Source organism: Lactuca virosa, chromosome 8, assembly GCF_052849685.1.
Source record: "Lactuca virosa cultivar CGN04683 chromosome 8, Lactuca_virosa_CGN04683_v6, whole genome shotgun sequence".
NCBI lineage: Eukaryota > Viridiplantae > Streptophyta > Magnoliopsida > Asterales > Asteraceae > Lactuca > Lactuca virosa.
In genome coordinates this window covers 228,499,823-228,515,938 of record NC_136433.1, presented here as the reverse complement: position 1 = coordinate 228,515,938, position 16,116 = coordinate 228,499,823, and positions in this window count along the sequence as shown.

Sequence of the window (16,116 nt, the reverse complement as noted above, 5' to 3'; positions counted from 1 at the left end):
TGTTAACTTTAAGGTTTGGGTCATATTTGGACTAGTAGAGTTTTGGGTCTTGTTGGGCCATTGGTATTTTTGACTTTAGGCCATTGCTAGTCTTTGGGTCTTGTTGGATTTGGTCCCATATCAGGGTTTGGGTATCGTTTAGGGATTTGGTCCGTTTTGGGATTTTTGATTCCATTGGGATAGACCTCGGATACTAGGCCAAGTGAGGAAAGGGTAAAATGTTCTTTTAACCTGTGTGTTAGACAAATGAACTAGGATCCCAGTTATGTTTGTGACCCAATTATTAATTGGGTATTATTTGATGATTTTAGTGCGTAGATTTCCTGGATCAACAGTCCGAGCTTTTATCTGATATTCAGCAGTTTGAGGTAAGTTTCGTCACTATGCTTGGCAGATCGAAGGCACCAATGCTGGCCTATAGTTATTATCATTAAGATGCTAGTTGTTTGTGTGACTCTTACATGTATGTTATGTGATATGTATACCAGGTGGGTCCGATGTCAGGCGGGGCCTGATGAGTGTATTATATGTTACTTATCTTAGTGATTCTTGTATGTGTTTTATGTGTCTGTATAAATGTCGGGCGGGGACCGATGCCAGGTGGAGCCTGATGAATGTGATGAGGCGGGACCCTTCTAATTTTATTGACAAATTTGTTCCAAGCGGGGCTTGATGTCGGGCGGGGCCCGATGGTTGTTCAACATGGCCTATTGTATGATTGATGTGTATGGTATGGAGTATTTTGGGTAACTCACTAAGCTTCATGTGTACGGTTTTTAGTTTATGTTTCAGGAACTTCCGGATTGAAGGGGAAGGGCTCGAGATGATCATATCGCACACACCATGTGGTTCCGCATTTTGTTGACTTGATGTATTTAGATTATTATTGACATACTCTGATTCTATTTTATGGTTTTTTGAAAATGTTTTGGATAATGGTTTTATTATAATAAAAATGAAATTTTTGGTCTTAATTTTTGGGATGTTACATGTTGGTATCAGAGCCTTGGTTTGAGGGATTCAGGCATACTCTCGAGTGTGTCTGAACTCAAACTGAGGATTTCATATATTTTTCAAAAAAAGGAAATGTTTTATAAAAAGAGTTTTCTTATAAAAGAAAAGGGTGTGGCACATGCAATCGACCGAGCTTAAGTAAGTTTTTCGCATCCTAGATTAGGGCTAACGACTTGCTCAGTATTGCATGATAGAACGCTAGGAGAGATGCCTTTGTATGCCTGTTGTATGAGCTTGTAGACTTGCATGCTAGTACTGATCAGTCAGTGATATGATAGCATGTTTAGGTTATGCTTGTTTCCGATTACTCAATGCTCGAATGTTGCTTGCTTTGTGCTTTTCAGAGTTCCCATTAACTTCAACTAACTAGTAAGCAAACATGCTAAGTTACATGTTATCGAGACTAGATAATTTTAGAAGGTTAGATTTTAACTCTATTGCACGGTCTTGTCTGACTCCAACCGTTGTAATGTGAGACCTTTCATTCGAAGAATTATATGGTTTTGGTGATATGTAATTGTATTCGTGAGCTGGATAGAGGGTGTTAGGGGGAGTTCCTTCTGCAACTGATGGTGGAGAGTAGTGTGGGGGTCGCCCTAGGAAAAACTTGGACGAGATTCGGTGTTAGGAGCATTATCTTGTTGAGGGTTCTATGTATGGATAAGGGAGTGACTTGGAGGATTCTGGGCGATCCTTCAGGAAAGTATAGATAGATGTGAAAGGTAGTATAGGCTCATACTACTGGAAGTAGAGGATCCGTACTCGAGTCAAGGAAATCTGAGATGATACCAGGAAGCTTGTAGATTATGGGATTCCTCGATGATATTATATTTATGTGTTCTGATGGTTTGAATGGTCTGCTTTCAGTATGATGGTCACTCGAGGAGGATCTGGTAGTGGTTCTGGTGCTTGTGAGGGTTCAGGTTTGGGCTATGGATCTATACATTTGGATGATCAAATGCGGGACTTCATTTCATCAATGATTACCCTCAGTATTCTTAACCAGACTCATGTAATCTTCGTCACAGTCAAGGAGGGTATCATATGGATTTTGGATAAGCCCTTGGGTGCTTTTCGTTCTGAGATGGTGGTGATTATGGGTGCTCTCACTTTGATTTTCCGTGAGTTCTAGGCATGTGGAGCCCGAGAGTTCTTTGGGAAGAAGGACCCGATTGTGAGCAAGCATTGATTGGCAAACATTAGGAACGCCTTTTGATCTAATTTTTGTCCTAAGAAGGGGAAGGTCTTACTTGTATCCTGTGTTCTGAAAGACAGAGCTCAAGACTGGTGGGAGGAGGTTAGATATGCCCTGGGAGGCTAGGCTATTGAGTCCATGACTTGGGTGGAGTTTGTGATAAGATTCCAGGCTGAGTTCGCACTTGTGCTTGAGGTCTAGTAGTTGGCGAGGGAGTTCTAAGACCTTCGCCAGACTACTGAGACGGTAGCAGAGATCACTACTATGTTCCATGAGAGGGTGTAACTGGTTCCGCAATATGTGGCGGACGAGGAGATGAAGAAGGCGAGATACCATGAGATGTTGAGGAGCGATATCAAGCAGTTTGTGAGTCGATCCAGTTGCAGGACACTGGAGGATATGATAGCGAGAGCCAGAGAGAGGGAGATGGACTTGGAGAAGGAGCGGAAGAGGAAATTGGATCAAGTTCAGGGTTCATAGGGTTCCGGAAAGAGGCCCAAGGTTTTTGATTCGAGATCGAGAGGCCAGCAGGTTCGGCGCCACTATGGCAAGTGCGGCAAGACGCAAGATGGGGCATGCACGGTGGGTGGTTCTGGCTGCTTCAAGTGCGGCAAGGTCATTTCAGCACGAATTACACTACTACCACCACCACCACCACCCAGGTATCTGATATGATTTGCTCCCATTGCAATCAGAGGGGGCATAAGAAGGCCAATTTCCCGAATTTAGCAACAGTGGGACCAGTGGTAGCACCCGCTCCAACGAATTTATGGATTACTGATGGCCACCAGGGCAAGGCGAATGCACCTGTTTTGAGGAGTATGGATTTTCAGCTGACAACCGAGGAGGCTCGTGCAACACCTGAAGTGGTGACGGGTATGTATCTTCTCCTTATGTCTTTAATTATGTTAATTTTCTTCTTATATTTGTGTTTATTGTTTTAGGATTGTTCCTTATGAATGGTGGTATTGTTTGATTCGGGGGAAACCCGATCTTTTTGTATCTCTTGCGCTCATCAAGAGGTTTGTCGATGCTCCAGGGGAGCTAGATTGCCCATTAGAGGTTGAGATTGCTGATGTCACACCCCAACCGACGATGGAAATCGACGGGGTTGCGACGTTATAAAATTAGATCACAGTCAACCACATATATTGAACACTTAACATATTTAAATCAATATATTACAAACTTTAAAGTTTTGGAATTTAAATTACATATTTATAGTTTAAACACACAATGGTAAATAAAAACAGTTCAAGATTATTCCCAAAAGAAACGAACTATAATTTCCTTAGAACCGATGTCCTACCTCCAGCTCCTTAGTTACCTGAGAATACACATTTTTAAAATACTTCAACAAAAATTGTTGGTGAGTTCCACAGATTTTGACTCCGTGAGTTTTATAACAAGAAAGCTTTATAAAACGAGGAATGTTTAACATTATAAGTTGTGCAAAACATGGTCAATAATGTTACCGATATGCTTCGTGTGAGACCCAATACTTGAAAATCCAATACGAGTATCCTTGTTAAAATCTTTACGATAAAAGTAAATTTTAACATATTTTTGTGAAGCGAAATATTTAGTGTTTGTATAATTAAACTCTAACAATCGGTTTAACAATCTACAAACAATTTTTATACTACATACAGCCTCATCCCAGTGCGTATTAGTATATTTATATCCGGGACTTTGGGTTTAAAGACTTTTAACTGTAATGCTTAAAAATGTAAAACTACCAAAGTTCTAACGGAACAACGATCGTATATGTCCCTATACGAGTTTAAAAAGTACATCGACTGTAAGTGACCATATATATGTTTAGACAGTACTCCGACTATAAGTGAACAACAAAGTTTATACAACACCCCGGCTGTGAGTGACCAAAATCGACATAGTTCAAATCATCTTATCTCATAAGGTTGTCAACAAGATCACATTAGAAATACTTCCTATAATTTACACTTTTGTAACTCTTAAAGTATGTGTGAATTAAACAATATCATAATTGGTGTATTTCTCATTTACAACAAAACTTTGTATATATATTTGAAATAAACCAAACAGCAAGGTTAATCAAAACGGCAACTTTGTCCATGTTTTTAGAAAATCATAGAAAAATCATCGTAAGTCAAAATCTGGATCCGTAAACTCTCAGAGCATAGAAAATGAGCCTACTTTGTCCATAATTTTTAACCTAACCGTAAGTGGTTCCTAGCTAGAGTGAAAATGTTCATTTTTACAAACTTGTCCTAAAATGTTATGAAATGATAGGTAGTTTTGTAAAAATCATTATAAATTGTAGAAAAATCACATGAATGCGTGCAAGTAGTCTTTGAAAAGGTATAAACCTGATCTATTTGCATGTTGTACATTTTTGAAATCCATAAAATTTAAGAAGGTAAAAGCATTTCGTGAACAGATTACAACTTTTCTGTAAAAAGCTGAAATTTAAGCTTAGATATGTTTACTGACATAAGTTGCATTTTTAGTTAGTAAAGCCTTTAAATCATCCAACTAGGATTTTTTTTAGTGTGTATTCTCCCCCAAAACCTTGTAGAACATAAAAGAGGGGTCGTAGAAAACTCACTTTTGTCGCGTAGAGTTACTCGGGTTGAGAATAGTTTGTGCGGTTTTCGGTTCCACTCAAGTTTGCGATTTGAGTATGCTTTTGGATGTCTTAACACATAAATACATATACTTACATGTATGTTAGAGTTTTATCATGTCTTAAATCATTTAAAATCAGTGGTCTTAATGATAAAAAGAAAGAGTAGGTTATAGTGGATTTGGAAAGCAAGGAATGATCGATTATTCAAAAAATTGCACCCGACGTTAACCAAGGTTGCAGATAACATTCAGTCCATAGTATATGTTTGGATTAAGCATAGAGGTACAAACTATCCTCTCAAATGGGTTTATTGGTATATGGATCCAATGTGGTTTATTTCTAGTGTGAGTTAATTGTAATATGGTATCGTAGTCTTTTTTATCTTTTTTATAATGTCGTTTATTTCTAGTGTGAGTTAATTGTAATATGGTATCGTAGTCTTTTTTATCTTTGTAATTGTTCCTGTTTTGCCCCTCTAGAAACTTGCTAGTTGGGTATTTTACATTTATTTACTGGTTACAAAAAAAGTGATCACAATTTTTTACATTATGATTATTTATATGAATGTTATTTGCAAATGTGATCGATTAAGAAATAGAAGCATTTGAACACATATATTAATGTTTTTACATGAAGGTAAAATGGTTATGGCAGTAAACAATAGAATCTTATTTTCTTATTAACATTCGGTAAGCATGGTTCCAAAACTCTAACCAACTAGTTTGTTTTTTTCTTCTTTCACTTTGTTCTTTAATTTGTAGTTAGCGAAAGAAATAAAATCTACTTAAGAAAATACTTATTATAATCTTGTCGGCCTTCTTAATTCTGCTCAATATCTCATAAATATTGTAAATATTTGACATACATTCTTGACATTTGAGTCTGTAAATCCGATCTTTAACATGTAAATAAATAAACTATGGAGCCATTACCTTTAACAAAGTTAAATACTTAACTTACACTTCTTATTCGTCATAACGACGGCCACCAATTTGATGTGTAAGTCGATTATTGTATTTGTTTAAATTATACATTAATTAGTTGCCATATATAGACTAAAGTTATTGCTAAACTAATATTTAATTAAATCATCTGACGGTTACGTTAACATAAGGCCAGCAAACCATTGATGGGTGGCATGTATATGCTATTTTATTCTTTTACCTTGTTTTCTACTAATATTTCTGTTTAATTTTTTATATTTGTTTACAACGACGATACTAAAACCTATATTCATTTGCACAGATATCACCATGTCAACACGATACATACCATTGGGATATAAATCATGCTTAAATGTAATTACATAACATATTATATATCTATATTTCTGCTTAAATTTAGTTATCTTACATATTCAATATTTATATTTAAGGGAACATGTGAAGTAGCAAACTCGTTAGAAAATAAGAGAGTTTATCTTGTGGCGAACTTAAAGTTATTATATATTTTTTAACCTTTTTAGTAGAAATGATGTTTTTATATATTCGATAATTTCTTTAAATAAATTTGAATAATATTAATATATGTACTTTGCATTTTCAGGAAAGGAAAATAATTAAGAATATTGAAACGTTACGATGGTCGAGACTCGAGACTGGTAGAATATAATATCCGATCACCCTCCACTAGCTTTTTCGATAATATAATAATTACATGTATCATACTCTCTCATACTCTCCATTGTTGACTATTGACTAATCATTGTAATCGATACCAGACTTTTTAAGGTCAACATGGGGGTGCAATCTTTTGTCTCCATTGTATTCCACCTTCCATAGATTATGTTTCTTTATGAATGTGACATCCGAGTTTTGATCCGTTAAATCTATGAAATCGAGTAAAGAATCACACACTTTTAGTTGGGCATAAGTTCTTATGAAAGTTTTTTTATTTTATTAATTTTTTTTTCTTTTTAATGACTTTTTAGCCGGACTTTCTTTTGGAACGACAAATCTACTATATTCTTAAACTACTCCTAAATTCACCTATGTCCATAACGGGACTTGAACCCTCGACCTCAAAGAGAAATGACAACGCCGGATACCGTTGGGCTAGCTAGATGTCTTTTGTTTTAGCCAGAGACATATTATGTTTTGGGTCTCTGATAATTAGCTAACAGGCATCGAGACTCTACATTTAGAGAGACAAGATTTGGGGAGTGCTTTTGAGATACTACTATTTGGGCTTGTAGTTAGAATTTATGCTTCAACTTATGAAATGATGAACGATCAAGACATACATTACAAATTTTATTTCAAACATTATGTGGATCAAACAAATATTTAAATTTATCTCGAATTTTTAGTTAAAAAATTTATAAGAAAAAATATGATTTATAAAAGAATGAAGATAAATTAAAACTGAGTCGGAATTTATGGATATCATAGTTCACTATTAGAAAATACGTTTTTTAATGACATGTGAACTATGACACACATCAATTTTATTACATGCAAAAATGTATGTATGTGGTTTTACGACATACTGTTTTGTATGTCGTTTTTTAGTGTCATAATAAAATAAAAATTAAAATTACTTAAGGCACTTTATCAAATTTGTATGTCATCTTCAGGTGTCGCCTCTTATTTTTAAAGAAGCACACATGTCCTCAAAAGAGAACTGAGTCGGGGGAGTTGCCTCCAATGTTTGCACAAAAAGTACAAGAGATGTCTTCTCTTCTATCTTCGTATATTCTAGGATTTTAGGGCGTTACACAAAGGTTTCCACAAAAATGCCCTTGATTAGTTTTTAGTGGTGGAAGAAAGTGTTGCATCTGAAGAGGCACAAAAACTACCATAGGTGGTGGATTCCTTCTTTTGATAAGTGTTGGATTGGGAAGAAGCATAAAAGCGAAAACCGAGTCTCTAACCTCGCCCACCTTCAGGGTGTTTAACTTTTACCGTAATTTTCTTTTACAATTGTTAGAATTCTATGTGGTTTTCTAATTTTTAGCATTTGTGAGTTTGATAACAACTAGGTTATGTTAAACCCCACGTGGTGACAGAGAAACCAAATTGCATACATAATTAATATCCCTTAATCTATGTAAGGTGCGTATAGTTGAAATTGATCAAAACCTTACTTGCTGTAAGCGATTGTTTTTGAATTTCAATGATAATATTGAACCACATGTTGAACCCCATGTGAACCTTATTTTAAACACCAAGTTGAACTCTTGGTTGAACCTAATAATTGGAAAATGCATTTTTGGCAAGATAGTGTCACAAAACAAACCAATGTATTTGATCATGACAGTTTTACAGCTAATGTGGACAAGGAAAGTTTAACTGATCATGATAGTTTTGCACCCAATATGGACATGGAAAGTAAACATGTTACCAGTAATGATGATGAGGATTATCTTGTCGACGAAGATAATATGATACATGATGTAGATGTTGATATGCAGGTTTCCACATGAACATTGACCATCATGTTGAATGGAATGGATGTGCATCTACAACAACCATTCATGAGGCCATACAAGAAGATAAAGACCTTGAAGTTCTTATAATGATGTATTATTGAATGTGTCTTCATCAGATGAAGGAAATGAGGATCAACGCAGGAAAACTATCAAACCTATATGAAGGGCATGAGGATGTCCAAGTTAGTGACCTATTATATACATATCAGACTTTTAATATTGCAAAAGAATTCAAGGACTTTGTGAAACTACATGCAATAAAAACAAGAAGGAAATTGGATTTTGAGAAAATTCAAAAAAAAATGGGTGAGGGTTGTGTGTAGGGGAACCATACCAACCCTATGTCGTCTAGGACCTAGTGGGACCAGTCAACAAATAATCAATGTTGATGAAGACATTAAATTCCCATGTATATTTTATATTAGGAAATGGAAGCGTGACATTAAGTGGAGTGTTAGAACATACACCAAGGAACATCGGCGTCTTCAAACAAAGACAATCAAACAAATGTGATTACCAGTTTCTTGCAAGGGTATTTTACCACAAATCGAAATAAACCCCCATGTACCTATTAAGGTTTTAAGGGATCAACTCCAACGTAAGTATAAGCTTGACATTTCTATGATGAAAACATTTACGGAATGGGAACAACCTTAAAATTTGTTAGGGGAGATTATGGTACTCAATATAGATCACTACGGGATTACTTGTTGGAAGTACAGTCTCAGAACCCATACACCACTATTATCCTTGATGTCGAAAGTGAACCCAATCAAAAAGTTGAGAAAAGAATCTTCTGACGTATGTATGTATGTCTTGGTGCTTTGAAGAATGGATTTATAGCAGGAAAACAAGACTTTCTAGGCCTTGATGGCGCCTTCATGAAATGACTATATCCAGGTCAAGTATTAGTCGTTATGGTAAATTATTAATTTTTATAGTGTTTTGGTGCTTCCTATATTTATATGTATCCCTTTCACGAGCTTTCGATGGTAATAATGGTGTATATCCCTTGGAATATGTCGTGGTTGAAGCAGAGAACTTAAATTATTGGACATGGTTTTTAAGTCATTTAGAGGATAATTTAGGTTAAATAAGCAACTCAAATTTCACGTTTATGACCGATAGACAAAAGTTACTTTCATTTCACTTGATTTCCATCGTATTGTAATTTAATTACTAACACTAATTGATGTTAAATATAGGGTGTGCTACCAGCAATCGCAAAACTGTTTCCTTGTGCAGAACACCGATATTGTGTTCATCGCATGCACAAAAACATGAAATTACGAGTTCAAGGATATACTTTGGAAAATTTCCCTAACTTGTAATGTCCTAGAGTTTAAAAATGTATGGAAGAAATGAGACGACTTAATAAGGACTACTTTGAGTGGTTGAATAAGATCTCACATCAACATTGGGCTAGGTCCTACTTCACAGCTTGGAAACATTGATATACTTTTGTATATAATTGATATTTTGTAATGCAATAATTTAGAAACATGTATTTTTTGGCTTGATTTTCATGACAGGGAGATCAAATTGTGACGCGTTACTTAATAATCTATGTGAGTCTTTAAATAGTAACTTAGATGCGGGGCGTGATACATTTATTATCACGTGCTTGGAGTTCATCAGGGAGTACATTATTGAGAAGATTATGAATGTGCACAAGTGCAACGTCCCAATAATATAGTCCAAAAAAATTCATTTTTAATTTAAGTAAAACAGTATTCCAATCATCAACCATACATCCTAAATAAAACAAATGTATCAATATCAAAAAATTAGAGTGAAATATCAAATGCGAAATCCATGTGGTGTATGCAATGCAGTCACCCCGAGCTCTTCCCCTTGCAACTAGAAGTACCTGAAACATAAACTGAAAACCGTAAGCACAAACCTTAGCGAGTTCCCCAAACTACCCCATACCATACATAATAAATCATATACTAGGCCCCCGCCCGACATCGGGCCTCGACCGGCATCGGGCCCCGCCTGACATCGAGCCCTACTTCGTTTACAAATCTATATTCTCAGGCCTCGCCTATCACTGGGCCTCTCCTGCTATACACATATAATCTATATCACATAATTAGGCTAACACATATAATGATTATAAACACTAGCATATGTTCTAGTTCTCAGGCCTCGCCTGACATCGAGCCCCACCCGGTTTACATAGCATCACATAACACATGCAAGGGTCACACAGACTCCTAGAATCCAATCATAATCAATGAGGGTCGGCATTGGTTCCTTAGACCCGCTAAACCTAGTGAGGAAACTCACCTCGAATGTTAAATCTCAGTGAAAGAAATCCCTAGCTTCTGCCCTAACGACCCCCCGAGCTATCAGTACAAGAATAACATGCAATTAACACTTGGGTTCCAATCTATAACCCATAATCCATACTTGGGGTAAAATGACCATTTTACCTATGGCCTAGCTTGAACCAAATCTGAGGCCCAAAACCAATAGATCCACTAAGGGCCACTTATGGCCTAATTTTCCAAATTGGTCCCAACCCCCATTTGGGCCTTACCCTAAATCCCAATAATTTCCTTATCCCAAAAGCTTGATTTCAGATGGCGTAAAAGACCCAAAGCAAAAAAAGTCCAAAGAAGTGGCCCAACTGAGGCCCAAAGATGCGAAGCCCAAACTGACTGAGTACGCAGGGCATACTCAGCTATACGCTAAGCGTACTCGCTGCATGGCTTGTACGCTGCGCGTACTGGCTTATACGCCCAACGTACTCCCCCATTAAGCCATTTCTTCCATTAAGCTTTTAATTAATAACATAAAGTCACTGACTTGGTGACTTTGCATGCCCCAAAAGATCCCAACTTTGATTAATAACATTTTACTTTCAATATAATGGACATAAGTCATGCATGGATAGTTCTAATCTTCAAAGATGACAACTTTATGACTCTATTATCAAAAGAACACCAAGAGTAGCAACTCTAAGCTTTAGAAATGACAACAATCCACAAGATCTCATCTATGGGACCAAAAAGGGTCCAAAAATCAAACAAAGGAGATCTAAGCTATAACACAACAAGTTTGGAGATTTATACCTCAAATGAGTGCCAAATGATGATGATAACTTGGATCTACAAGCTCCCACTCTTCCAATGAAGCTTCAAGATGATCTCCTTCCTTCAAAACACCCAAAATGCACCCAAAAGACCTTCTAAGCTCAAGAACACTCAACTATGGAGTTAGGGTTTCAAGTCTATAAGGATGATTATATAGTGACCAACCTCGAAAATTATTGTAACATCCCGTTATTTTTTTATCTTGTAAAGCCAATCAGTTCAATCAAAAGTCAGATTTGTTTCTGATAACTTTTTGCTTTATTAAGGGTCTATTTGAGAGTTCTAAGCCTAGTACACTCAAGGATTGTGTGTTAGGAAGTATTAACATGAAGTAATTGAGTTGTAATTGAGCCGGAATCACCTTCATAAGGAGTTCACGGCCGCAAACTAGGGTTCACGGCCGTGAATCCATATTAGCCGTGAACTCCTCATCATAAGTATGGTATTCCTTCATTATTCCTTCATTTCTCACATCTTCAAGTCTAGAACTCTCAAAATTCTCTCAAGTATCATCAAGGACACTCCTCTTTCTCTTCAAAATCGTAAGTTATTCATCCTTTGTTACTTGATTTCTTTCTTATTCACAAGAAACTCTTTGATTTCATCCATGAATTCAACACTTTTGGTTTAAATCTTCAAATCATCATCCTTTACACCAAGAACACACACTTTTACTTGGGCCGTAAACTCCCATAAAGACTTCCAAAACGTGAGTATCTCTTCTATCATCTTGTTATACATTAGAAACACTTGAATCCAACCAAGAAAAAAAAATGCCAAAATGCATGATCTTCAAGAGTTCACGGCTGTGAACCCTTCATCTATGGCTGTGAACCCTTCATAAGATCATGGTGGTCGTGAACCCTTCAACCCATGGCAGTAAACCCTTCAACCCATGGCAGTAAACCCTTCATAAGAACAAGTCTTGGTCATAAACACTTCATGTGTGTGGACGTAAACACCTCTATGGCCGTAAACACATATAGTGTGGCCGTGAACACCCTTCTTTCAATCACATGTAATTGTAACACTTCATTTCAAGTGTTTCCTAGCACCTAAGGTTACTTACCTTACATGATTAGTTGTTATACACACTAATTATACACATATATGTGTCATTATATGCTTAATAGGATCCGTTTGTGTTCAAGACGGCAATTGGCATTCTTAGCATCCTATATCGATCTTTCATTTAAATCACCCTCCAAAAGGTGAGTTCATACCCCCGTATTTTTATAGTTTTTTTTTACTGTTTTAAGGGGGGGGGGGGGATACAAGTCTAACACAGATTTTGTGTTATAAACAAATGGTTTCAAAATATCTTATCAAAATGGATTTCGGTTATCATCAAATCAAATGGTTTCAAAGATTGTGTTAAAATGACATCAAGTCGCCAAAAGTATTTCAAAATATTAAACTTCTTTTAAATGATTTTATAAACTTATATTTTTCCCCAGAAATCATATATATATATATATATATATATATATATATATATATATATATATATATATGTATATATATATATATATATATATATATATATATATATATATATATATATATATATATATATATATATATATAAGGTTTAAAAGGCTTAGGACTGATAACCCACTTTGGTTCCTTTTCCTTGTTTGGATGTGGGCTTATAGTATCGGTTATTTGTCTGAATGTCGTTTAAATTTTACCTATATATAATTGTATACGTATATAAATATAAAAGTTATTTCTTTCAGTTCAAATACCCTTTGTAACATGCTGAGCAAGGGGTTGCATTCATGAACAGTTAGTATCAATTCAGAAATTACATATAAATTATAATAGGTATAATTTATGATTCATAGGACATTAATTCACGATTCAAGTATACTAAAGTATATTGTTTTACAAGAACAAAGGTTTGATTCAAAACTAATCAAGAGTATACATCTTTCATATACTAATTCAAGGACATATTATCAATCATTCATTTCAGAATGATTGGGTTTTCATAACTATTATACATGTAACGTCTATATGCTTTTTATGAGTCATTTGATTCAGGTTGTTTAATTCATTTAAACAATATAGTTAAAGTCCTGACATTATAACCAGAATCTCCAGTCGGGGATCGAGACAATGTGTGTATAGATCTATGTTGGGATTGACAACCCCGCACTCAGACTGCTAGCTACAGTCAGGCATACACGCCTACGAATGACAGTTGTTATCAACAGCTTAAACACATTCATAGCGTTGGGTCAGGCCATCTAGTCAATATGGTTATAATAACTCATTAAAAAGATATTAACAATATGTTAGTGTATAATTAAGTAAACATAAGTACATTTTCAAAGTACTAGTTTTACAATATACAATTTACAGTATTACATTATAGTTTATAATAACAGCTGGTGGAACCAGGCACACTCACAATTACAAGTTTTACATAAAGGAATACAAATACAGAACATTGGTTTACAAACATAACGGTTTTATGAGATTAAAACTACTTTTCATATACAGCTAGAAAATATAGGATTTTCTGGAACAATTTACATATTCAAGAAATAGAAACATACTTTCAAACATAAATACTTATGCACTCACTCAAATTTATGTTGATACTCTCTTTTCAAATTACTTGTATTCTCAGGGAATTAGTAGACAGGTACTCCCCAAGCTTTTGAGAAGATGGAGCTATTTTGAGTCATGTCTTCTTCTTTTGTATAACTATTTTGGTTTCAATATACAATGATGGAACACGTGTAAATACTTATACCTTTTTAAATACAATGGTTGTTTGTACTTTGATTACTATGATGCATGTGTTGTGATACTACAAATGAAGTCATCCACCCCCAGACGTTTCCGCCGTCTTGTTTGGGCGTGTGACAGATTGGTATCAGAGCATTGTTTATAGTGAACTAAGTATATCAACCCATAAAAGATATACAAACTATAAATACATTGGGGCTAAGAGCTCTGACTACAAGTATACTTTTTAAAAATTTAAGTATTTTTACAAGAAGTATACTAACACTCATACTTACAAGTACAATATCACAGTCATAAGAACTTAAAAGTATTTGAATGTTAGACACCGCAGTCAAACCTGGGTAGTTATGTAATCATATCTGGGATTAATATGGCCTGATCAACTATATTGGTTTGAGATATGACCAACATGTGTTTGGGAGTCATGGTAGTGTTGCGACATGTTTAAAACTTACCAACTATACATATACAAAAGAACTCTAGAATAGATAATAAGGATTAAAATACTATAGGAGTATTTTAGGCACTACATACTAATAACAAATATGTGAAAACAAAAGAACCATTGTGGGTAGAACTATAAATATTAAGAGTGTATTACAGTTACATATAATTAAAGTTATATAGACTTAAAATATGTGATCTAGCTTCATTTCATGTTCCTTGTTTGGTTGTGGATTTAGAGCCGGATCATTTAATCAAAGGTCGATTATACTCAAGTTATATATAATTAGTATACACTTTGTAGTTATAGTAATACCTAGAACAAGTCATTCAAAATACATTACTTGTTAACTGTAAGTTTCTCTTGTGGAAACTTGTATTTGCACTTTATTGTTACTAATTATATTCTTTATCTCTTATCCATATTCTCGCTTAGATGTCAATGGCTCGATTTCATCTACCCGGAGACTCGTACTTTCCCGATCAAGGGCAAGATGTAGAACCAGAAGAGAATCATGAAATTCCCTTAGACGATGATTTTGCAGAAAATTTTCCAGAGGATTCTGCCTCCGAGCCAGAAGTCAATGATCTACCCCTGGTGGCTCCAATCCCAAATCCTAACCATCGTCCGACTTTTCAAGGCCTGACGCGTTCGTTGGCTGAGAAATTAGGTAGGTGGAGCCGGGAACAGAGTCAACTCTTACCCTACAACGGAGACCGAAGCTTCTACAACCTAAGTGAGGGAGGCTCTGCAGACAAAATTCTTCCCATCCTGGTTCACCGAGTGGCTCGAAATGTTGAGCTAGGAATGACAGCCATTCAACAAACCGTGGAGCTTAATGTGGACACGAACGTGAATACGAATCGTATTTACAATCTTGAATTTGCTCATGAGAGATCTATGAGAGACAATGAGGCTCTGCAGCAAGAGCTAGTTGCAAATGGAGCTGAAGTCATAGAGCTCCGAGCACGCCAGACAGTGTATGAAAGACACCTGCTTGATGTGGAGCGTCAGCTGGCCGAATTAAGGGTTCATCCGAGTGGTGCACGTCGCCAGTAGGAGATGCTCTACTCATCCTTTCTTTTGGCTTAAGAAGTATATTATACTCTACTCGCCCTCTGCTTACTCTTTTAGTTATAGTTAAGTCTGCGGATATGTTCTAGCGTTATTTTTCATGTTTTTCAGTACGACCTCAAAAATTTCATTTTCGGTAGGTCGGTTTGATGTCGATGTTTTTCCAGTAATTTGGTGTATTGTAGACCTATTTAGGGTCAAGTTTTCCAGACTCCATGTATTCAATGTGCCAATATAATCGACATGCATTTTCATACCCCTTGAAATATAACCACTCATTTTCATATTATCCTGTTGCAAGTTGTACTTGTAGTAGACTTCTATTTCCAATTCATTAAGAGATTCATATTGAAATAAATGTTTTAGTTCAGAGATATCATATTCATGTTCACTCTTGATATCTTACCATCTTTTCATCTATTAACTTTTATACTAAAAGATGCCTCCTCGGAGAAACCCAAGGCGTGTCAATGTTAATGAAGCGCC